The 22,355-nt window shown below is 37.5% G+C and overlaps 1 protein-coding gene across 3 annotated transcripts in view; it reads left to right on the top strand.

The window, feature by feature from the left end:
• The first annotated feature begins 1,708 nt into the window (after nucleotides 1-1,708).
• Nucleotides 1,709-22,355, top strand: part of lrfn1 (leucine rich repeat and fibronectin type III domain containing 1) — a 121,383-nt gene continuing 100,736 nt past the window's right edge. For all 3 annotated transcript variants that reach the window (XM_042413127.1, XM_042413129.1, XM_042413130.1), the window contains exon 1: nucleotides 1,709-3,018. The gene's annotated coding sequence lies outside the window, so the exon portion shown is untranslated. The remainder of the gene's footprint in view (nucleotides 3,019-22,355) is intronic.

The raw sequence follows: 22,355 nt of genomic DNA, 5'->3' as shown, positions 1-22,355 counted from the left end.
AAAATGAGTCTGTGTCACAACACAGCAATCCATTTAAAATACCCTGGAGGTGCCTCGCCCAGTATGAACTGCCCTTTAATTACAACATGCTGCTCCTCTTGTACAAAGAGTTTCACATCAGATAATTGTGACACCTGTCATGTTGCGGCAGTGAAACGGAGATAATGTGAGAATTACGGCTGGTAAGAGCATGATATTTATTAGGAAAGCAACGCCTCAGGAAAAGAAATATTCCTATAAAGATGTACTGTTCCAACAGCTTTTTCTTTAAGGACATAAAGTGTGCCTGTGGTGTGCTATAATGAGCAGTAACCTTGCAGTTTATGGTGCTTTCATTTCTCAATATCCCCACATTATTATATTCTTACATTTGGGACCTGTTATACATGATATTTTCATTCTATATTAAATTTTCCTATGTGGTTACAAAAGTCATTTTTCACTACAGCTAATTAATTCAACTGACAGCAGACGTACTATGAATTATACTTTCCTTCCCTCACTCTCTTCATTTCTCAGGTCTAATATGTACTATTTAATATACAAGTGTGTATGTGTGATGCTTCTGCAACCAAATCATTTGGATTTGAATTCCTTTTCTTCATCAGAGTCGGTTTTATTAGCCAAGAATGCAGGCATACAAAGAATGTGTCTTGGCGGTTTTGTAACATAGAAGAATAAAGAATAAAAATAGAGCAGAAGTAAGGTAACAATAAATAAGGGAATAAAACAAAATAATGTTAAAATTACTTCATAATCTATTTACAGAATGGATTTATAATATTTGGAAAATGGGATATAAAACTTGAAATGAAATAGTGACTGTCCAAAAGAAATATGGACTGTGCTGTGGAGAAAGAAATGAAATATGAAAGAGACAAAAAATTAGATGTGACGTGCAATAAATAATTCAATTATATAACAGTGGATGTGGAATCCAATGTACAATCTTAAGTCCAGTTTGATGACAGTACAGTTCAACTACTTTGTACAGCAACAGCTTCTGAAAGTTTTTATGGATCTCAGTCTTCTTCCCTCAGGAATAACTTCATCACATGTCCTGACTCCTGTGGCCTCCACGCAGGAAGAGTTAGGATTTCTTCACCAACTTCAAAAGTGCATGGAGAGGGGGAAAAATATGAAACTCTAGTAACATTTATAGTATAAAATACAACTTGATACTACTTGCCTCTGTGCAAGCAGACAGTGCATTGGGGGATAAATATGCACAAAAAAAAATCATGTTATCCTCTTCTTAGAGGCATTTTGTGGATGTACACATTAGGATGAAGGATGGGCTGTCTCTGGCTCTCTTCTGCAACTCTGAGAGGATTACCCATTGTTTTTTTTTCTCTCTGGTGGGAGGATTCGTGTTTTTTTTTTCTCCTATGGGCTAGATATCCCGTTTCAAGAGGACTACTTGTCCAAAAGCAAAGCATGAGGTACTGCCTGAGACAACGTGGGTGGTCAAGTTATTTTTGCTGCTTCTTATGATGTTGGACATTCAAGATTGAAAAGGATAAGAAAATAAAAAGGATATTCACTACAGCTGGAAGACAAAGCTGTAAACAAGTCCTCGCCTACAGGGGAGGTGTGTGCGTTTTTTAAGTGCAGCAATGACCCAACACATCCCCCGCCCCCCTCCCTCCCTCCCTCCCCACCGTTGCAGTATCTTGTTGTGCTGGACCATGAGCTTACCAGCCCATCCCGGAGTATCACAAACACCTCAAAGCGCCTCCTCTCCATAAGAGCACATCATCATGTTAAAATATTTTCTTCTCATACTCACCACAGAAAAAAAGATACTTAGAGTTGTTGTTTTTTTTGTCGTGTATATGCTTTAAATGCAGCTCAAATGACATCACATTGCTGCAGTGCTGCACTGTCCATGAGAGGTGTCAGTCGCTTCCTCTGATACCAAGAATTTGTCCAGTGGCCACTTGGCTTTGCTCTCTTCCAGACATCATGGCGTGACAACATGTATTCATTTATATCGGGCTCTTGTTACGCAGGTGGACGCCTGCATGAGGAGTAGAGGCGCATTTTCAAAGGCTGCCTGTTCTGTGGGACACAGCAAGATTTCCTGCCTCATCCCGCCCGGAGAAATCGACCGCATTGCTTTGTTGAGGGAGCGGACAGACCAATCATGTATGAAAACTAATTGCTCGCATGGGTAAGCGTAGTAGGCTGTTAGAGGAGGGAAAAAAACACACACGGTATCCACGCATGGGTGGGATCCCTTCATTGCGCTTCAGACAGGGGGAAGTTGACAAGAAATGCTACAGTAATGACCAACAACTGTCAGTAAAACAGGCGTGATAACTGCGCTGTAGTGCTGTAATCACCAGAAAACCGCTGTTGAGGGAGAGTTTTCGACCTTCGTGATGTTTTTTTTTACGGACTTGAAGCCTGAATTTGACGCCAACCTTCAAGCGTCAGATGCTTTTTCAAGAGCGCAACATATCGCTTGAAAAGAGCCCGGTCTGCAGTTATCTGTCCTGACACAATCTGGGCTGCAATTCATAACAAGCATGAGATTTATTGGTAATTAAATCTACAGTATTTCTGCGTAACAAACCCGTACGCGGGGGACTTGATAACGACCACGTACTGACGCTTTAACCCCTTTGAACACAGCTCGGACGCAAGCCTCGGACTCTCCAGAGCTCTTTTGGGATTTTTTGGGGGGGATTTCATTTTCTGCCTTTAAACCTTAATCGGATCGTACTGGGATTTAAGGTGGGGTTTCATCCCGACGCAGGTAACTGGAAGATACCCCCACTGGCTCTTGTTGATGACACTTCAGCAGCAGATTGTCGCTCATCACGTCCGTCGGATTTTTCAGCAGCTCCGACGAGCCCTAATAAGAAGGTTTTACGCGTGAATTTGGAATAAATGAACTCTCGTAACCATCTGAGATTCGTTGTGAATTTACCCGGTGAGACAAGTGTGTGGACGGAGGAAAATATGTGCAATGGGACCAACCCTTCGGCATCAGCTTTATTAGTCCCACTTTTGGTAAGTCACTTAGTAGACTAGAGAGAAATGTGCAATGGACTTTGGCACCTCTGACACATGTGTGGATAGATTTTGGCCTCTTTGCTGTTGTAGACAAGTGGAGCCAAATCTGTGATGTGCCGCATATATTGTGTAAACTACTAAATGTAGAATAGGCCTAATAGGCCTGCAATATCTATCTATCTATCTATCTATCTATCTATCTATCTATCTATCTATCTATCTCTGTCTATATGTCTGTCTGTATGTCTGCAGCAATATATTTTATATCTATTTCCATGTCTTGCTTGTATAATGTGCAAATCTTGCTCTACTTTAAAGGCAGTCAGTCACAGAAGTCAGCTTGTACGCTGTCTGTCTATCAGAGATGTTTTCAGGCTACTTGAGATATTCAGAGCTCACGTGGTGGAGCAGTTATTGATAGTATTAGTGCTGTTACAGCCTGCTAGACGGAGTCCGATGGGCCCAAAACAGCCCTGTCACGGCTGTGCTGTGGCTCCAAACTGTGTGATGAAGATGGTTAAACAGTGACACATGAGTTGAATTCCCAGAGAGTGGAGCGCATGTGGAAATGGCCCGGGCGTGTCTGCATCAGCACGACGCAGAGACCGAGACTTTTCATAAATTAGCAGCAGCACTGAAATCTTCCCATCAGGCCCAAGTGCACTGATTGCTTAGAGAGCTGACACTTTCACTGTGGAGCTACAGTGCTCGGATGATCAGGAAAACTTGTTAATGTCCCTTTGAGTTGAGCTGGATTTTGTTTTATGAGGGTTCTAGGCCCCAGTAGGATGTGTGCTCTGGTTGTGTGAGTTAGAGGGCTGCACATCACCTTTATTTTTGACAATCAGCAGAGCAGGTTAAGCGATGATGAAGGGATACAGAGGCACTGATGCAGCATGATAATGATCTCATGGGTGCTGTGAATGAATGCTGGCAATTACATATGCAGGTGGGATTCTTTAGCCTCATCATTTTCCAGTTTTTCAATAAGCTGAGCCTTCTTAGCCTCAGCTCTGCATTTGTAGGAAGTTTGTTAGACTCTGGCTGTTCTAATTTTGGCATGCAAAGGCGGTGTAGGGCCAGAGAGGTCAGTGTCTGGTCTCTGTAAATATCTGTTCATCACTCAAAGGACATGTGAAACAACAGATGGGGGAAGTGAGAGTCCAGAATGCCTGCATGGAGGTAGTAGGGTTGTAAATCTATAAGATTGAAGTAGGGTTAGATGTCAATATGCTTACACTAAAGTCATCTCTGATATAACTCAGCTTTATCCGCATAATACTTTCCAAGACATCCCCTGGGGAAGATGTAGGCATTGGCCAGCTGTGTTGCTACATCAGGGTGTGCAGTGAGCGTTGCTGCAGCTTGCAGTGCTATTGGAAAAAACTGACTACCAGCTGCATCTACTGTATGTACCCTCCTTTACCCTCAGTGAGCCTCAGGACTGTATATATGCTCCTGCACGGCTGTGGCACCACCTCTTCACAGCTGTCTACTGAAATTACACAGCAAGATGAGAAATGAAAGTTGTCACAAGGTCTTGGCATTGTTCCATATTCTGACAGATGCAGCTTATGTCTAAGAGCAAGAAAACATATATGTCACATGAGGCTCATATGGTAAAAAATCACAAACACAAGCAGCTAGCTCAGGGGCTTTGCTGGTTGTTATTAAGAGTTTCAGTAAAGGTTAAACCTTGTGTTTTTGACTGGCTGAGTGAAAAGAGCAAATTGAAATTATGTTTGTTTAAAGCTGTGCATCATACAGGTTTAACATTAGGGACTTGAACAGACTCCTAAAAACAGAGGTTAATGAGGTTTCTTCTTAGGAGGGTTGATACCCTTGAGCCTTATTGGATTTGTAATTTGAATTAGCAGTGCATGTAGCAGGGCTCTTATGTATTTAGATGTCCTCTTTTACAAGCAATGTGTGTTGCAGTAAGTGGTGATGATCACGTCTTAGGCTTGTTAGTGTGTTGCAGGATGTTACAGCAGAAGCTGAGAGCACTTGCTGTTGTGTTTACCTAATGAAATCAGGCAGGATGGTCATAATCATTATCATGCATTATTGCCAACACTTCCATGTTCAGCAACGCAAGTGCAGGCAGGAAACGGCTGCATAACAAATTCATATCTTAGCAGGTAATGCATAAAAAAGAAAGTGACATTGGCATGTGTGCAGTGGTTTCTGCTTTCTAGGTTGCTGTATACGGGCCATGGGGTGAGATTAAAGGGGTCTCTCTCACTTGCCGTTCTGTTGCATTGTGTTACAGCAGCTGCTCATGGTGCCGGTGTCATGTGTTAGCATTATGAAATCGGGACCAGTAGAGAGTTATCAGCAACTGCAGGAATGGGAGAATAACAGCGAGCACAAGCTATTGATCTGTACAAGGGAGTATAAAAGAGAATTTATAAACCTGTTTTTGTCCCTATACAAGGCACATTGAAATAGCCATTTGCGGGGAGTTATGCTCGCAACCTGACATTTGCAAAATGTACACATTTGGTCTGAAGATAATTTTTTCTAGACTAAGCAAATTTTGGTATGCAGAGTTTTCAGTTATTATGTACAGTATCACACTGCTGTGCAGAAATGTGTGCTGGTTTGGAATTGCAATCATGCATGGATATGAGAGGCGTCTCAGTCTCAAAGGAATTTTCCTTTTCCTTTTCAAAACTCTCCCTGCCTTTGTATGAGTGACTTTTTTTTGCATTCATGCATAGTCTGGAAATAAACAACAAAGGATCAAAGAATATTATGATGCAAACCATGACAGACTTAAAAGAAGTGGTAAACAAAAAAAAACCCTCTACTCTAATTTGTTGAATTTTGGACTCTGCATGCCAAAATGAACCAGTACTGAAAAGTGAAAATAAGTACCAATTAAGTTCTTATCAGTTGACAGAATGAGATAGACGTTTCTCCGGAAGGCAAGTCAAGTTATTTAGTGTTCAAGATGCATGAAAAAATGTGTAAGAAATGGTGTAATTACAACTAGCCAAAAGATCAGAGGAGTAGCCACTGAAGAACTGAAGCAATTAAACTGAAACTACCCTCGAATTCTTTCTTTTTGGTTTTTTTTTTAGCAAGTAACAATGTGACAGAAAAAAGCAGCAGTGCAGTTTAAGTACTGAACACTAGAGGAAGTACAGGTGAATAAAATACAGGCCTCAAGAGAGATTAAACACTTCCCACTTTTCAACTTTGCTGCATCAGGAATTTCATCTGGAGCAAAAGGTAAGAGCACTAAAATATTACACAAAGAGGTTACTGCAGCAATATTATACAAGTTGTACAGTAAAGAGAGCTATTGATCACTCATGTGAGAGTTTTGTATAGATAACCATGTTCAAAGAAAGTTACTTTTTACTCATCAGTAAAGAATTCATCATTTGACAATGTTTTTTTGTAATTTAGCCTCACGGTAAGAAGGATCTGGGCTTCAATGCGTTAATTAGTCCAGACCTTTTATTTGCATGTGTTAGAGTAATCATAGGAAACTCATGCACAGTCCAAAGACATGCACACTAGGCGGATTGAAAACTTTATGTCACTACAAATACGTTGCAGTCAATCAAAAGTACTAGCAAACACTTGTTTGCAAATACTCAGTCAATAAATTGAAATGGAACAAACTGTCCTCAACTGCGGTAAAAGCAAAGCAGCAAAAAACTCTCTAAAAGGCTCCAAATATATAATTGAAAAGTGCATAAACCAGAGTAGACAGACATATGAGCAGTACATCTGAATAACGAAAACTGTCTTTTATTGTCACAGAGCATGAATGCGTGCCTGGAGCAAGCCTGTTAACCATTGATAAGTCGCGGTTGTTTGTTTCGGGCCATGACTGATGAAACAGGTGAGCGCGGGGAGCGATGGTGCTTAAAAACTGACCTGCTCGGTGCTACATGATGAGTGTCACATGTAAAATGGAGCATTGAGGTGTGACCAGAATGTAGAATGGGCGCTGGTGTAGGGGGCTATTGAAAGAAGCCGTGGAGAGTCATTTTGAGAGACACTAGCTGTCTGAAGGAGGGATACAGATTCACATAAAGATCTATACTGGGTGTAGAGAGCTAATTCTTTCAGGAATACAGCGCAGGATGTGGTATGATATTGAACATCCAGCTGAGCCCAGTGGTATGCAGCCATCATAATGCAAACGTCTCATATTCAACCTGTCTAGAGCAGCTAGAGTTCTGACACAGATATTCATTTGGGAAATGCATGTCACCTGCTGTGGAGCATATGGCATTTAAACTGCAGAAGAGCATCACATTTTATGCCCTTGAGATCTCCTGCACAGTACCAGCCAGTCGCCCATTCTTTCTGTTGACTTGGATAAGAAAATTATTGGTGGCATCTGTCTCCCTCAAGAGCCAGAATTGTGCAGTCATCCTGCCACTGCCACAGCCTTAAACTGTTGCTCCTGACACTGTGTGTCAGAGCCTTTATATGGCCATTTAAATAAATTGATATGATATCATTATGTAAACAAGATACAATTGCTGGGTGTTATATATATCGTATCATAGCATAGCATTGCATCATAACTTACAGTGATGTCTTGAACTGCAGCTTCTCGGCTTCTACTGTTTACCTGAAGGTGACATTGATTTAGATCATGCTTTCAGTAGCTGCATTTGGTCATATTGATCAATATCTTCTACCAGAACAGCATTTCCCTTTGGCTCTCTTGAGAAAGCCAATTAAGAGAGCTACAAGCTCTAATACAGAATTTGAAATGCACGTGAACACTATCTTCCCCACAGTCCCATTAAATAATGCATAAGAACAATATATAATTGTGCAGCGCTTACTACCACAGGTCTCACTAGCCCTATTAAGACTTTCTGCTCTGAACTTACAAGCATTGGACAAAATGTAGTGCATTTAATGCACTTTTCATTCTTGACTGAGGCATTAGGAAAAAGATAATGCCTTCATGAATTACTCCTATTGAATATGCCTCTGTGATGAGAAATCATCCTGTCCTTGCATATTGATTTGTTTGTCAGAAAGTCGCATGCGTGCTCTTCATCAGACTTCACCAGCCTCATTGGAGATGTCTAACTCTGCTGCCTATTAAAGGCTGGAAGACCGCAGGAGCATTAACTATTCTAGTGAAGCGAACGGTTAAGAGCCTCAACCTTCACATTCTGTTTTCTCTGTTTGGTTGAATGTCTAGCTTTAATAGAAACACATGCATAATCTAGCACCCTAGTGCAAAACAGAGAGTCTGTGAATAATATCTTGACTGACCACTGACCATATTTTTATCTAGTTTTCTTTTCAAAGTAACTACGCATGTTGTTCCAAGACGGCTGTGGGAGCTTGGATGTGTTTCACTTTATACCTTATTATGCAACCACAAAAAGGTGTTTTTTAAACATAGAGGGAACAATAAATCAGAGTATATTACTACAGTAGTTTTTTTCTGCTTTAATTTTTCCACAGTCCTAACATTTTAATACTTAAGCAACAAGCATGTTGAATTCTGAGGAACTCACAATCAAGCATCTTGATTTTCTCGTAGCTTTTGCAGCTGACAAACAATAGCTTGATTAAATCTCTCCATAGCTTTAATGTCTGTGAGGAGAATTTCAGAGGAAATACTGCACTCATACTGTTCTAACTAGGCCTGATCATCACAAAAAAATGCACAGCTTAAAGGAGATGAAAAATATATTAGCTCAAAGAAACAGCAGCAGCAGAGTATTCATGCATTTGGCCCAAATCCATAAAATAAGTTCTACTTTGGTGCAGGCTTTGGTGCATGTATTATTTGATATTCCCTCACCATTATCAAACTGATAATTTACTGCAGTGGATTTTTTGAAACAATAACAACCTAGCAGGTTCATCTCAAGGTGTTGCGCACTATATTTGTGTGAAGTCACAGATGATTGCTGTTTAAATTGTTGAGACCTGTTGTTTGAAACCTTCATGTCTCTGAAATACTGAGCACATTCCCTTAGAATAGATTTAAGGTGCTGCTGACAGGTTCCCTGCAGAAATGAAGCACAGATAATTATCGATGTTTTTTTCTGAAAGTAATACATCTAAAATATTTTCATTTTGCTCATTGTAGATAAAATAAGTGTGTAATCAACAATATTTGATTTCCCCCCCATCATGTTTATTTGAAATGAAGAAAAACAGTCAAACTGCTAAGTTGTGATAACCTGCTCAGTTAAGAGTTTATACTTTTTGGTCTATTTGGTTAATTAAGTAAGCAGTATAACACATCTCTCAGCATATTATTACAGATACTTGAGTAGGGATGGGAATCGAGAACTGGTTCCAGTTGAGAACCAGTCCCAAATTGTCCAATCCATTGGAATTGTATACCTCCGAGCTTATCAATTCCTCTTATCGATGCCCAGGCATGTCATGACAGAACGAAAAAGATGGAACTCAACTGCGAGGGCAGTGCAGCCTCCGGACTGCCTAAAGTGCACACACTCCATCTTGTAATTCAAAAAAGGCAGTGTTCCAAGCATATTTTTGATTTAATGAGTAAATGATTACCTTTGTGAGACAAGCTTGAAGTATACTGTGAACTTTCTACGCCGTCACTCACAGACTATCATTAGCAGAGTGGAGCAGCGAACAGCATTACCAGACCGGCTGACCAACACACACTTTATCATTGAACAACTTAAACCAATTCTGAGGTGAGATAAAGAAAAGAGAATAGAAAATAAGGAGAAAATAAGTCAGTGCTCAGTCTATTTCACCTCAAAAACCCAGCGCCCGTTCAGTGTCTTGGACAATGATGGCTTTCCTCAGAGCTAACGGTGCAGAAGAGAGGCTGCTCTCCACTGTTGGAGACATGACGTTAATAACACAGTGGAGCAATCCTCCTCCCACTCATTTTGTTATTCTCATATAGAGATATATATAGGAGACTGTACAATTCTTTCAAATGAATTAATTCATTAGTTAATGGAGTTAACTTTTGGTTGCAGACGATTTATCTCATCTACCAGTTATGTTTCATATATTCATCAGCATGCAAGGACATTGATAAACAGTGGAGATAATAAAACAGTTGCTTTGACACTGAAACCCTGTGTAGGCCCACTTTTTTTCCACACAGAAAATTGATTAGGAATCAATAAGGGAATTGATAAAGAATTGAACCAATCAGCAGAATTGATAATGACATTGGTATCAATAAAATCTTAACAATTCTCATTCCTATACATGAGTAGAAGGACAGTTAAGCAAGGTGGATTCTTGCTGACGCAGAGCTTGAACCCTGGCTCAGAAAATCTATCCCTCGGATCAACATCTATTGGATGTCTCTATCCTTGTTTTCAAATTGTTTTGTGAAGTTTAGCTATTAATTACATGTGCTGTTGCTGATGTACTGGTTCAAACTGTAAGTTAATTTCAGCAATACTTAATTTTGATGATATTTATTGGCTTGTTTCTTGGGATTGATTTTTGTAGCCCTAGAATGTGCCCATTAACTCCCATATGTCCACAGGCTGACTTGCTGTTTAGCAGGTCTTATAAATTCTGCAGAACATGGAATTTTCATGTGTTGCATGCATTGGATCGCTGTCCAGGCTGATTGTTGCATAGATTAGCATAATGTAATTTATATGATATAGATTCTTTTCAGGGTGATTCAGCAACCATTCTCAGTTCTTTCTGTGGATATATCAATGTAAAGTCCATCTATCCATACATCCATACAGATGCACCCACACACACACAGCAAATTATGACCAGTTAGCCACCAGGGCCTAACGGGCTGTGTCCCAGTTCCATGCATACTAATTGCGTACAATATCTACCATACTCAAATCTTTTTAGTACACTGTTTTTGCAGTTTGTACACCAGAAATTAACAGATTTTGTCATTTTATACGAACAGGAAATTACAGAATATGCACTGCTGGGTGTCAGTCAAACCAATTTTAGGATGCCACTGCCAATTAAACTTGACAAAGACAAAGCAAAACATCTTTCCACAGATCTTTCTGGAGCTGTTTCACCAACAATAAGAAATTACTATCATTTTGAGCAGCTGTGAGCAGCTCCTTTGTTTCCTTTGTGCATTGTATTGTTGGACAATAGTATACATCAACAGCACAATCAAAAGCTGAGTGCTTTTTTATTATGCATACTGACTTTTTTGAGTATATTTAATTTAGTAACTCATTCAGTGTGACACACTATACTTACTTAACATACAGTACTTACACTTACAGTTTGCTAAATTGACACACTGTATTAGTAATTTTGCACTTAATAACACCCCAAAATCAAATATCAGTCTGTTCTATACTGTAAGTATTTCACGCACACACAGACTCTTTCTGTGTGAGGTTAGTTTTTGGATTTATTGGCTAATTTGTTCATATAAGCAGCATCTGCTTCAGCTTGTGATGAGATAATGAGAAAATTGATATAAAAGCAACTACAAGACTGTTAAATAACAATACATTTGGTGTATAATTGTGTTCAACATAACAATTTGCTGTTGCTAAAACTCAGTCCTTACACCATTCTCCAGACACTGAGCAGTTACACTGTTGAAAACAGAAGTCATATACAAGAAAGAAACAAAACAAACAAACAAAGAAAACAAAAAACTCAAAGAGGATTTCTATCAAAACCTTTTTGAGGATCTGTCCTTCAATGGAGCACTGATAAATATCCAAAAAACTGTCTATTTTTTATTTATTTATTTATTTTGGAGCAGAGAATGTGAAGTGGATCAAGTGCACACTTCGCTTTGTGCAGCTACTGGCAAGTCACAATGCAGCTTCAGCCAAATGTAGCTTATTATAGACTATAATAGTACAATGTCTGTACCCTACTTGTGCATAAAGCTTGTGGAATACCTATTTATTATAGGAATCCAATGCAGCAGAAAGCTCTTTTTTTCATCATTATCTGCAGAACATTTTCCATGCTGACAACGTGAACATTTTGTCCAGCATTTTTCACAATAAAGACAGTATCCTATATTGCAGTAAGTGAAGTGTGACTGCCTATTGTGCCCTACATAAATCTGTTCAAGGGTATGAGTAGAAGCTTGTTAGTCCAGCACACCAGTGTACTCTCTGTAGGACACTCATGGTCTGCTGAATGCTGAGATGATTAGGTCACTGCCAAATGTCTTCAGTTGATCTGATGCTGTTGACTTACTTATGAATACTGAGCCATGTGCTTAAGTTGCTCTGGATAAGCCTTATATGTAAATGCTAATGTGAGGGTCGTGAATATTTAAAAGAAATTAGGATTTTCCTCCACTCAACATGTGCAGGGACTGGCTATAGCAAAGGTAACACCCCCCCTCCACCCCCATTACTATTATCTCAAAATTGGCAATCTCTCTCTTGAGTCTAATTAACTCAAAACACTACCAGAGGACTTTTGAGAGTTTTTTTCCCCCTTAACTTTCCAATTTCTAAGCTGGTATGCTTATATAAGACAAATCCACCAAAGGATGAGGGGTTTAGCATGCCATGTTCACAATTCAATCTTTGGTGATGTGGGGAATCATCTGCAAGGGCCAGCACTGAGGGCAGGTGGGTGACGTTGACTTAGATGAGATGTGAACAGGCCAAACAAAAGCTACACCAACTCAAACTTCACTGCTGAAAGAAAAACAGCAGTGGCATAACAGTCTCAGCCCTCAGCGTATACCTGTCTGTCAAGATGCATTGAGACATGCCAACCAAACTCCTGTCAGAGAAAACAGCGCCCAGTAGAAGGTCAGCTGTATATCACGTTCATATGAGCGGTGCTGAGACGTGAAACAATATGAAAGCTTTATGGTTTGATACCAACATCAATATACTGTGTAGCAAACAAGCAAACAAACCAGGCCAGCAATAAAAAAGTGATAATCTCGTTAAAGAGTGATTATCTTCCAGAAGGCAATAGCTGCATGCTTTTGGCCTTTCGGAGCCATCCATGCTTACATTTATTGATGATGCACTTTGACGGGCTTCAGCGAGATCAGTTCATTAGATCAGTTTGACAAACTACTTTCTCTATCGAGAGACTTGATAAATGACGACTGCATGTAGTCGTTGTGGACTGGATGTCTATTGACTAAAAGAGCCTCATTTATGGTGGCCAAGATTAGTGATGTAGGACATTCATAAAAGTGTGTCAGCCTCCTTCCTGAACGTCTGGATGGATGGATAGTTGAAGACTCCAGGCTTATCCTGCAGGGCAGCATGTATCATTTAACTTAGCAGAGATGGAAAGTGAAGTATGTTCACTACTTTAAAGATGCTGATACTTTTCCTCAGGTTTACCATCCTGCAAGAACGTACTTTATACTTTTACTGAACCACATTTCAAAGAGACTTCCTTGGATGGTAAATTGACTGCATTTATATGGTGCTTTCCTAGTCTACCGACCACTCAAAGCACTTTACAACACATGCCAACATTCACCCACACATTCATACTGCCATGAAAGGTGCCAACCTGCTCATCAGTAGCAATATAGCTCTTTTTATCCAAAGCACATTACAATGTTTCTAATGTTCACTCACCCACACACACACTCACACACTCACACACCAATGGCGCAGTCATCGGGAGTAATTTGGGGTTCAATATCTTGCCCAAGGACATGCAGACTGGAGGAGCTGAGGATCGAACCACTGACCTTCTGTTTAGTGGATGACCCACTCTACCTCCTAGACCCCTTGGACTTGCTTAATTTACCAATCTAAGAATCTGAAGGGCCTATGCCCCAAGTACATTTTACTGCTTCGTTTTACATGTATTTTTACTGAGGTACATTATTGAATACAGGGAGGTTTCTTCTTGATGGAATATTTTTTCATAGCTTCTTGTATCTATCAGGGTGAAATTTCTCAGACGCTATGCCTGATTTCAGGCATAGAACAGTTTTAAATTCATATAATACTTAATTCAGTACATTGTACACATGTCTTCCTGGACAACTTTTCAGGCTCACAAATATGTTCTTGCTTTAATTCCTGATATACAATAAGTTAAGGATCTGAGAACATTTTGTACCATTTTCTCTGAGTTTTAATGCATTCATACTTAAATCTGCTGTAACAATCATTTTTGTGAATTTTAAAATGTCAGGAAATAGTGAAAAATGTCCATAACTCAAAGATATTGGATTGAGGGCTCCAACTAACAATTATTTTTGTTATCCATTAATCTAGTTCAGTTCAGATCGCTATTGTCCCTCAAGAAGAAATTATTTTTGTAGCAAAGCAGCATAAAATCATGAAAACATAATCACAATAAAAATACAGTATGACAATTGAAGATGAATCTCTTTGAAATGTCATAAAATAGTGGCAAAATGTCTTTTACAACTTTCCAGAGCCCAAGGTGACATTGTCAATTTTCTTGTTTTGTTCGAGTTAAAGTCCAACATTCAAGGATATTTAGTTTACAATGATGCATGACTAAGAAAAGCAGAAGCAACCAGAGAATATTTGGCATTTTTTCCCCACAATTTTTGCTTGAAAAATTACAAACAATTGATTGTCAAAATAATTTGTTTTCTGGCTGTACACTTTAATACCGCCTCTTCAATTGGAAAAGAGCAAAATCTTAGAGGGACTTTCAAATACGTTTAATTTGCAAATACCACTGTCATGGTGTTTATATTAATTTGGTATTTATCCAGTGAGTCCTGTGCCACAGTTTCTCATTTGTCACAAAATTTGTAATAACAGAAGTTACTCCAGAAAGTGTCACTTCAAGGATTAGAGAACTGCCTCACCATTTGTATTAGCTATAGGAAAATATTATACATGTACAGAAATTTCAGCATCTAAGATCACATTGCAGAGATGATGTGACATTAATTAAGGGAGCATTTTGCTGTCAGTGTCTCTAATTTATTTTATATTACTAATCTTCCTAACCAAAAGCAACTTATGTCAGGATTTCTATGCTTGAGCTCAGCAGTGAGGTAAGATTTGAATCTTAACAACATCAATTATTGACTCGGCTTGGCCTCTGTCACCTTTCATTTGGCAAAATAAAGCATCCATAAATGACATCAATACATTACCTAATTGGCACAGTGATGCATGTTAATACGGCAAACAGTGAAAAATAAAACTTAAAACAATTACCCTTTCCTCTTGTCTCATACTTTTGTTTGTTCGTTTGTTGCTGGATGATTGGGTGCTGCTTTATGAGTGCATGTCTCTGAGGAAATAAAGCTCTAGTTCAGGATGAAAAGGAGATAACGTCTGAGAAATCCTCTAACTGAAAGAGCGCATGGCATTAGCACAGTAATAGCAGATGGATACCCCTTTGATCCACGGTTGGGGAGGAGAAGTCGATTGAGTGACTGTGATAAGACATTCAGCAGTGAAGTGCTGCCATTGTATCATGACTTGACTGTATTTAGACTAAACAGGCTTTTTAATAACACTATTATATAAATAGGAGATTAAAATTGAATTACAACATACATATGTTTCGGTGCTATCATCTTGACAGTATTTTAAATACGGTATATTTGTGTAAAACTGCTTTGAAGTTTGAATCACATGCTAACGAGAAGACACGTGAAGAACATATGTTCATGTAGAGTACAGAATATGTTACAACCTTACGTGGCAAATTTAATCGTGAAATTAAAGAATTCCTCATGAATGTCTTTACAGCTGTGAAAGTCTTTGAATTTTGACATGTCAGTGTTTTTTTTTTAGATTAGACAGCTGAGCAAGCAAGACACTTGGCAGCTGGCTGTCACTGGAGTAGCTTTGGGGAAGAGACTTCATCGTATTAGACAGTGAAATCCGTTGTGCATTTTATGGTCTACAATGGTGTCCCCTGTGATCATTACACATATTTACAAGAAAATTCCATTTTAAAATTATACGTTCAAAGAAATTGTCGGGATTAAAATGCTAATGTTAATGTGTAAGTACCAAAGATTTGTGAAATGCACCAAATTGGCAATATTTCGTTGGGCCCTTTTTTTATGGAAAAATGAAAAGCAGATGTTTTGCTGAAATGCTGTTCCACTTAGAAGCAAAGCTACAAATGCTGTTGTATTGGCGTAATGTGGAGTGACTGAGCTTTGAATAGATTTTCCTTCCTGAGACTCTCACTTTCTTCGGAAGCAAAAACAAAACACAAACCACTTGAACAAGAAATTGCAAAGTCATGATTCGGCTGAATGGATCTCTTGAAACTGCAAAAGTGGTCATGGTAAGAAAGCTAAAAGACCTAGATCTGTATAGACTATGACTGCTACAACAACACTGGACAAGGTTTATTCCTTTCCATTCAAAGACATGGATGATGATGAGTTTGGAGAAATGGAATCATCAGACTATGTGGGTAACAATTTACCTGGACATGATAACTGCGAAAAGCTGAACTTGAAAACTTTTGACTTTACAGAGCACAAAATGTATGAAATTGCGAATAACATTGATCCTGAGAATCACTTGTATAGTAACACCAACTGCAATGTGAGTATTACCTAAATGAACAATTCAAAAGCAATGTAATAATGGATGCTACATTGTCAATAATACCCTTCAACAGTAGAAGTCTTTATAGAAATTGTATATAAAAAAGGGCTATTTGAGACAATTCACCATGTTAAATGTAATTGCTGTATCAGAGATTTGGCTCAGTAAAGAGAAGGGGGCTGATGTTGATCTTGTGGGCTACAAGTTATTTACCATCAATAGAATGAACAAAAAGGGAGGAGGAGTTGCCCTGTTTGTGAATAATGAATTCAAATGCAAAATAGAAAGAATGTCAACAACCATAGAAAAATATGATGGAATGTGTTTTTGTAGAAATAAATGTGGAGAAATCTAAGAATATAATCATAAGCTGCACCAGGATTCTGTCTTGTCACATTCAATGATAAGATGATTGGTATGTATGATAAGATGACAAAAATATGGTCTTTGTATGTGGGGATTTTAAAGTGAATTTGTTAAACCTAAATGAACACAAAATGAATGGAGACTTTATTGACACAGTATAAGTCTATTTCCTATTATCTTAAAACCAAATAGAATAACAAGTGACAGTGCTACATTAATAGGTAACATTTTTGCCAGTGAAATTGGGTGTAGAGTAGTAAGTACACTGCTTCTTAATAAGTGACCACCTTCCTGTTTTCGCAACCTTACAGAGCTTTTTTAAGTTTAAAACTTATAGAAATTCTTAGACTTATAAATTGATTTGACACAGAACACCAGAAGCCATAGGGGCTCTTACAGGGGACTTAAGGAAGCAAAGCTGGAATGAGGTTTATTCAAATAATGATCCAAACAAAGTTTATGAATTTCTGTCTACTTTTACCACCTTATATAAGAAACACTGTCCTATATGAACACAAAGAAAGCACAAGTATGAAGTCAAGCCCTGGATCACAAGGGGACTAGAAAATACCTGTAAAAAGAAAAAAATATTATATAAGCAGTTCTTATGATGTATAACAAAGGAAGCAGAAAATAAATATAGAAAATATAGAAATAAATTGACAAGTATGATGAGACTTAATAAGAAGGATTATTACAACAAACTATTGGAACAGCATAGAAATAATAACCAAGGTACATGGAAAGTGCTTAATAGCATAATTAAAAAGGGTACAGGAAAATCAGATCATCCAAATGACTTTAATCAACCAATCATAACCAAAACAAAAGAGATTGCTAATGAATTTATTGATTACTTTGGGAATGTTGGCTATAATTTAGCAAATGATATTGTGGCCCCAATAATGAAGGAGGGTGTAGATGATGACACTATTGATATAAATTCCAACACCATATTTCTAAAGAGAATTAAAGAGAAGGAACTTATTGACGTGGTAAACAATTTTAAGAATAAAGTATCTGCTAATTGTACTGATATTGACATGACATTAGTAAAAAATCTTATCAAGTATATAGTGAAACCACTGACCCATATCTGTAACCAGTCACTCCAAACTTACATATTTCCCAACAAAATGAAAATTGCAAAGGTCATTTCTATCTACTAAAATGGAGATAGGCACTTTTCAAACTATAGATCAGTTTCTCTCCTTCCACAGATCTCAAAACTTTCAGAAAAATGTTTTGTTCAAAGACTTGGTCATTTCATAAAAAAACACAGCTTACTGAGTGATCATCAATTTGGTTTTAGATCTAATCGAGCCACTGCAATGGTAACGATGGAACTGATAGAAGAAACATTCACAGCAATAGAGAATAAGGAATATACTGTAGGGGCATTCATAGATTTATAAAAAGGCATTTGACACTATTGATCATAGATTATTCATGATATTAGAGGGGTAGTACACTGACTTAATTAATTCTCAATTCTTAATTATCTTAAAAATAGACATAAGTATGTGCAAACAAATGATAATCTGACTTGCTGAAGGTTACATGTGGGGTTCCACAAGGCTCAGTACTGGGTCCAAAGTTATTTATATTGTACATTAATGACATCTGCTAAATTGCTAAAGTTTGTTTTGTTTGCAGATGATACAGATTTATTTTTGGTCTGGTAAAGATTTTGAGCAGCTTCTGGATACAGTGGAAACGGAATTGAAAACTTTAAAACAATGGTTTGATATTAACAAGTTTTCATTAAATTTAAACAAAACTAAATTATAATATTTTTATATTGAAAAATCAATAATCAAGTACAAATCATGATAATGTTAAATACAAAGAGTTTATGAGAATACAATTTTGAGAGTTGTTACAGACCACAAACTATGCTGGAAACAACATATACATCATGTAAAGACAAAAATGTTGTCCATTGCAATATTGCACAAAACAAAAGACATTATCAGTCTAAACTAATGACATATATTATAGTTCCATACATTACCTACTGTGTGGAGGTTTGTTGAAACATCTAACAAAACAAAACAAGCACAAATCCAATTTTTATGCTACAGGAGAGAGCTATAGGAATTTTAAACAGAGCTCATTACCATGAACCAACTAACATATTATTTATAAACTCACATGACCTCAAATTTGTGCGTATATGAATTTTGTTTGGGACTTTTGGGTATATATAATATACATATATAAAGATACATATATAAAAACAGTCTTTTTCTTATTTTCCTTCTTTCCTTTTTGTTCTTCATTCTTTCATTTTCAGTGGATAAATCTAAAGGGATCTGTACAAAATAATGAATGTAAAAAGGGTAGGTGTAATAATCTAAAGCTTCAGCCTACACCTTTTCAGTCGATGTAAACTTGCTTTTCTGTGTCACTGCTTCAAAAGTAATGACTTATTATTATTCGTTTATCATTTATTTACATGTGCATTTGAGTTGTATAAGTTGTAAGTGATCAAAACAAACTAAACTTTTGGGTTGATGATGGCATTAGCTTTAATGTACTTGGTGGCATTGTGTGGCTCAAGCTCTTTGATTTTCTTTCCTTTGTAGACTTGATGATAAGACACATCAGTGTTATTTGATGCGTTGCCATGGGAGTCGGCATCCCTCAAACCTGCTAGGTGTTTGTGTCGTCCTGGTGGCGCCGCAAGATAAAGTGTATGGCATGTAATTGTGATATCTTGTGTTTGAATCCAGCAGGGACACTTTGTCACATATCACTCCTTGCTCTTCTCTCCATCTTTTCCATCTTTCACTGTATTATACCATAAAAATAACCTTTAAAAACTGCTAGAAAGTGATTTCTCTTATTTCTCTCTTGTCTTATCAGACAAAATACAGAAGGAAAAGGCATTTTAAGTAAGATAACCTGATTCATTACGCTTCAGCATAACCTATTACAGAAAATCATGAATGTTTCTTTAAATAAGTTGATGGAAGCTGATTTAAAAAGTCCCTGGACTGCCTTTCAAAACGGGTTATGTGTTGGCAAGCAGAGAAACTTAAATGCAACTGTCCCTTTAAATTAGATATGCAATAAAGAGACTTCAAGATGTAAAACAACCACTATCCAAAACAGATGCACGTCTGTGTTTGACTTGAGGGGTAGTGTTTCTCTCAGCATGGCTGTAGTCTAATCGGCAGACTAACATATGGCTGATGAGCCTACAGCTCTATCATTCTGGTCCAAGCACACTTCATACACTCCAAATGATTTGGCTCCAGGTAAAACATTTTTTGTGTGACAAAGAGGGGCCTATGAACATTAAATCCACCTGATATAAACAGAAACAAAACATTGCAGTAGCTTTAATGGCTTCTGTGATGTCCTCAGTTCTGTATTCATGTAGCCTTGGATTCCGTACAGTATTTTAGAGCAAAATTAAAGATTTAATAGCTTACGTAATATCTCTGAAAAGTCCTTTCATTTAACTGACAAAGAAAACTTAATTGTAATTACTTCAGGAGTTAGTGAACATTTAGGTTGTACTGCTTATTGAGGTAATTAGACATTTAATGCAAGTTAAAAGGTTTTTTCGACCTTGTAACATGGCATTTCAAGCAACAAAGTCTTCTGGGAACGTAATTGGAATTGAAAGGTTATGAGTATTTTTATTTTGCAAATCTTAAAGTAGGGCTTAACAATGCTAGAAAAAAGAACACAGATATTGATTTTTTGCAGTATATACTGTGAAGTTAGTTTCACCAGTTAGTCATATATGTATTCTTTTTGTCAGTTTGACAAAATATCAGAATAAATATATGAGACCAGACTGTTTGTCTTGAAGTCATGAATGGTGAACTCTGATAATTTTGTATTAAGTGGTATAATTGGAGATATATTGCGTAACATAGGGGATATAATTAACCATACACTGCACTTTGCACATGCATACATGCTGATGTTGATGCTAGATTATACAGTTCAGACCTAATTTAAAGATGTATATCAGTAGTGAATGATGTAAAAGTTTCAATATTGCGTTTGAAAGTTGTTTTCTACTTTGAGTCATACATCATTTAACTCAGTTCATACATTATTACCTGCAGTTGCTTTCAGGAGTTGACAGAAGCTTTTCACATTATGTATGCCTTATTCTGATACATTGACGGTGATGTTGATTTTTCATCTTGGTTTTTTGCATACAATTTACATTTCATTTGGTTGATAGCATCATAATTTAGCTCTGCATCTATTCATGCAACCTGGTACCTTGCTGCTACTTAATGTAGTCTTAGTTTATAGAAAGTGCTTAATGCAGAGCTACTCTCACTGTTTTCACACTGCGCACCCCCCTTAATGCATGTAGGATAGAAGTTCATTATGGTTCCCATACAAAAGGCTGCCAGATTACTATTCAAATAATTATTTTCACAGTACTATGTTTGACTAGGAGTTTGTCATTGTTAGGAACTCCGTGTTAATCATGTTGGATGAGATTACTGAAGAATCTTACATAGACAATTATATTTACTTTGCGCAACAGTGATCCTCACAGGTGATCCAATTGTCTCTTATAAATGAGTTTTTAGGTAATATGCTGATAACAGGAATGAAGTTATAAAGTTGTCAGTGTGGCAGGTGATGAAGTGCCTGAGCAAGCAATTTACTTATGTGGGAAAATCGATGTTGACGTGCCAGAAAAAAAAAAAAAAAGATTAAGCAGGATTTAGAATGTAAATGTAATGAAGAATCCCTGCTAATGGTATGCAATTATAATACCTCTGTTATTTTGGGATCTTGGATGCAGATGCAAATGTATTTTGGCAGATGCACACAATTTTGAACTGGGTATTCATTTTCTAAGGCATATAAACATGAAATACGATGAGAAAATATGAGAAAATGACAGTGACAGGGTGTTTTGCATGAAATATTGCATATATGCATTGTTTGGTCTTTACAGTGGACTACTAATTTAATTGTAGTAGTAAAGAAATTGAGAATTAGTTTTAAATCTTGACAAACTCCTTACTTTCCCTCTAATCTAATGTGCAAAATGTTCCCATTTCCAGTCACAGTGAGCAACATAACAGAAAAGCACCATGAAAAGACTTTGAAGTAGCTAAATTAAAATGACAAAGGCACATGGGAAGGCCATATTAAGATGAATAACAATTAACAGTATGAGTCAGCTTTTAAATCTGTGGGGACAAAAGCCTTGCCTTGAATTAGAAAACAGAAAGAAATCAGAGCTAGAGCTGACTTACACTTTAATTTAAAATATCAAGATGTCATAGCTGCGACACAGTTTAAGCTTACCAAGCCAAACCAGGAGCAAAGGATAATGGAGGACAAAGGCATGATGTAAGACTAACTTTTAGAATTACAAGCACAGAAGAGAGCAGGGTTACATGTAGAGTGCATAAAGCAAGGACATATTTTCCTGCATGGTTTTTGAAATAGGTAATTAGACAGTTTCCATATGTTACAGGACAAAATTCATGATTTAGGTGCTCA

The sequence above is a fragment of the Thunnus maccoyii genome, chromosome 6 (assembly GCF_910596095.1).
Source record: "Thunnus maccoyii chromosome 6, fThuMac1.1, whole genome shotgun sequence".
NCBI classification, from domain to species: Eukaryota; Metazoa; Chordata; class Actinopteri; order Scombriformes; family Scombridae; genus Thunnus; species Thunnus maccoyii.
This window is presented reverse-complemented; position numbering and strand designations above follow the sequence as displayed.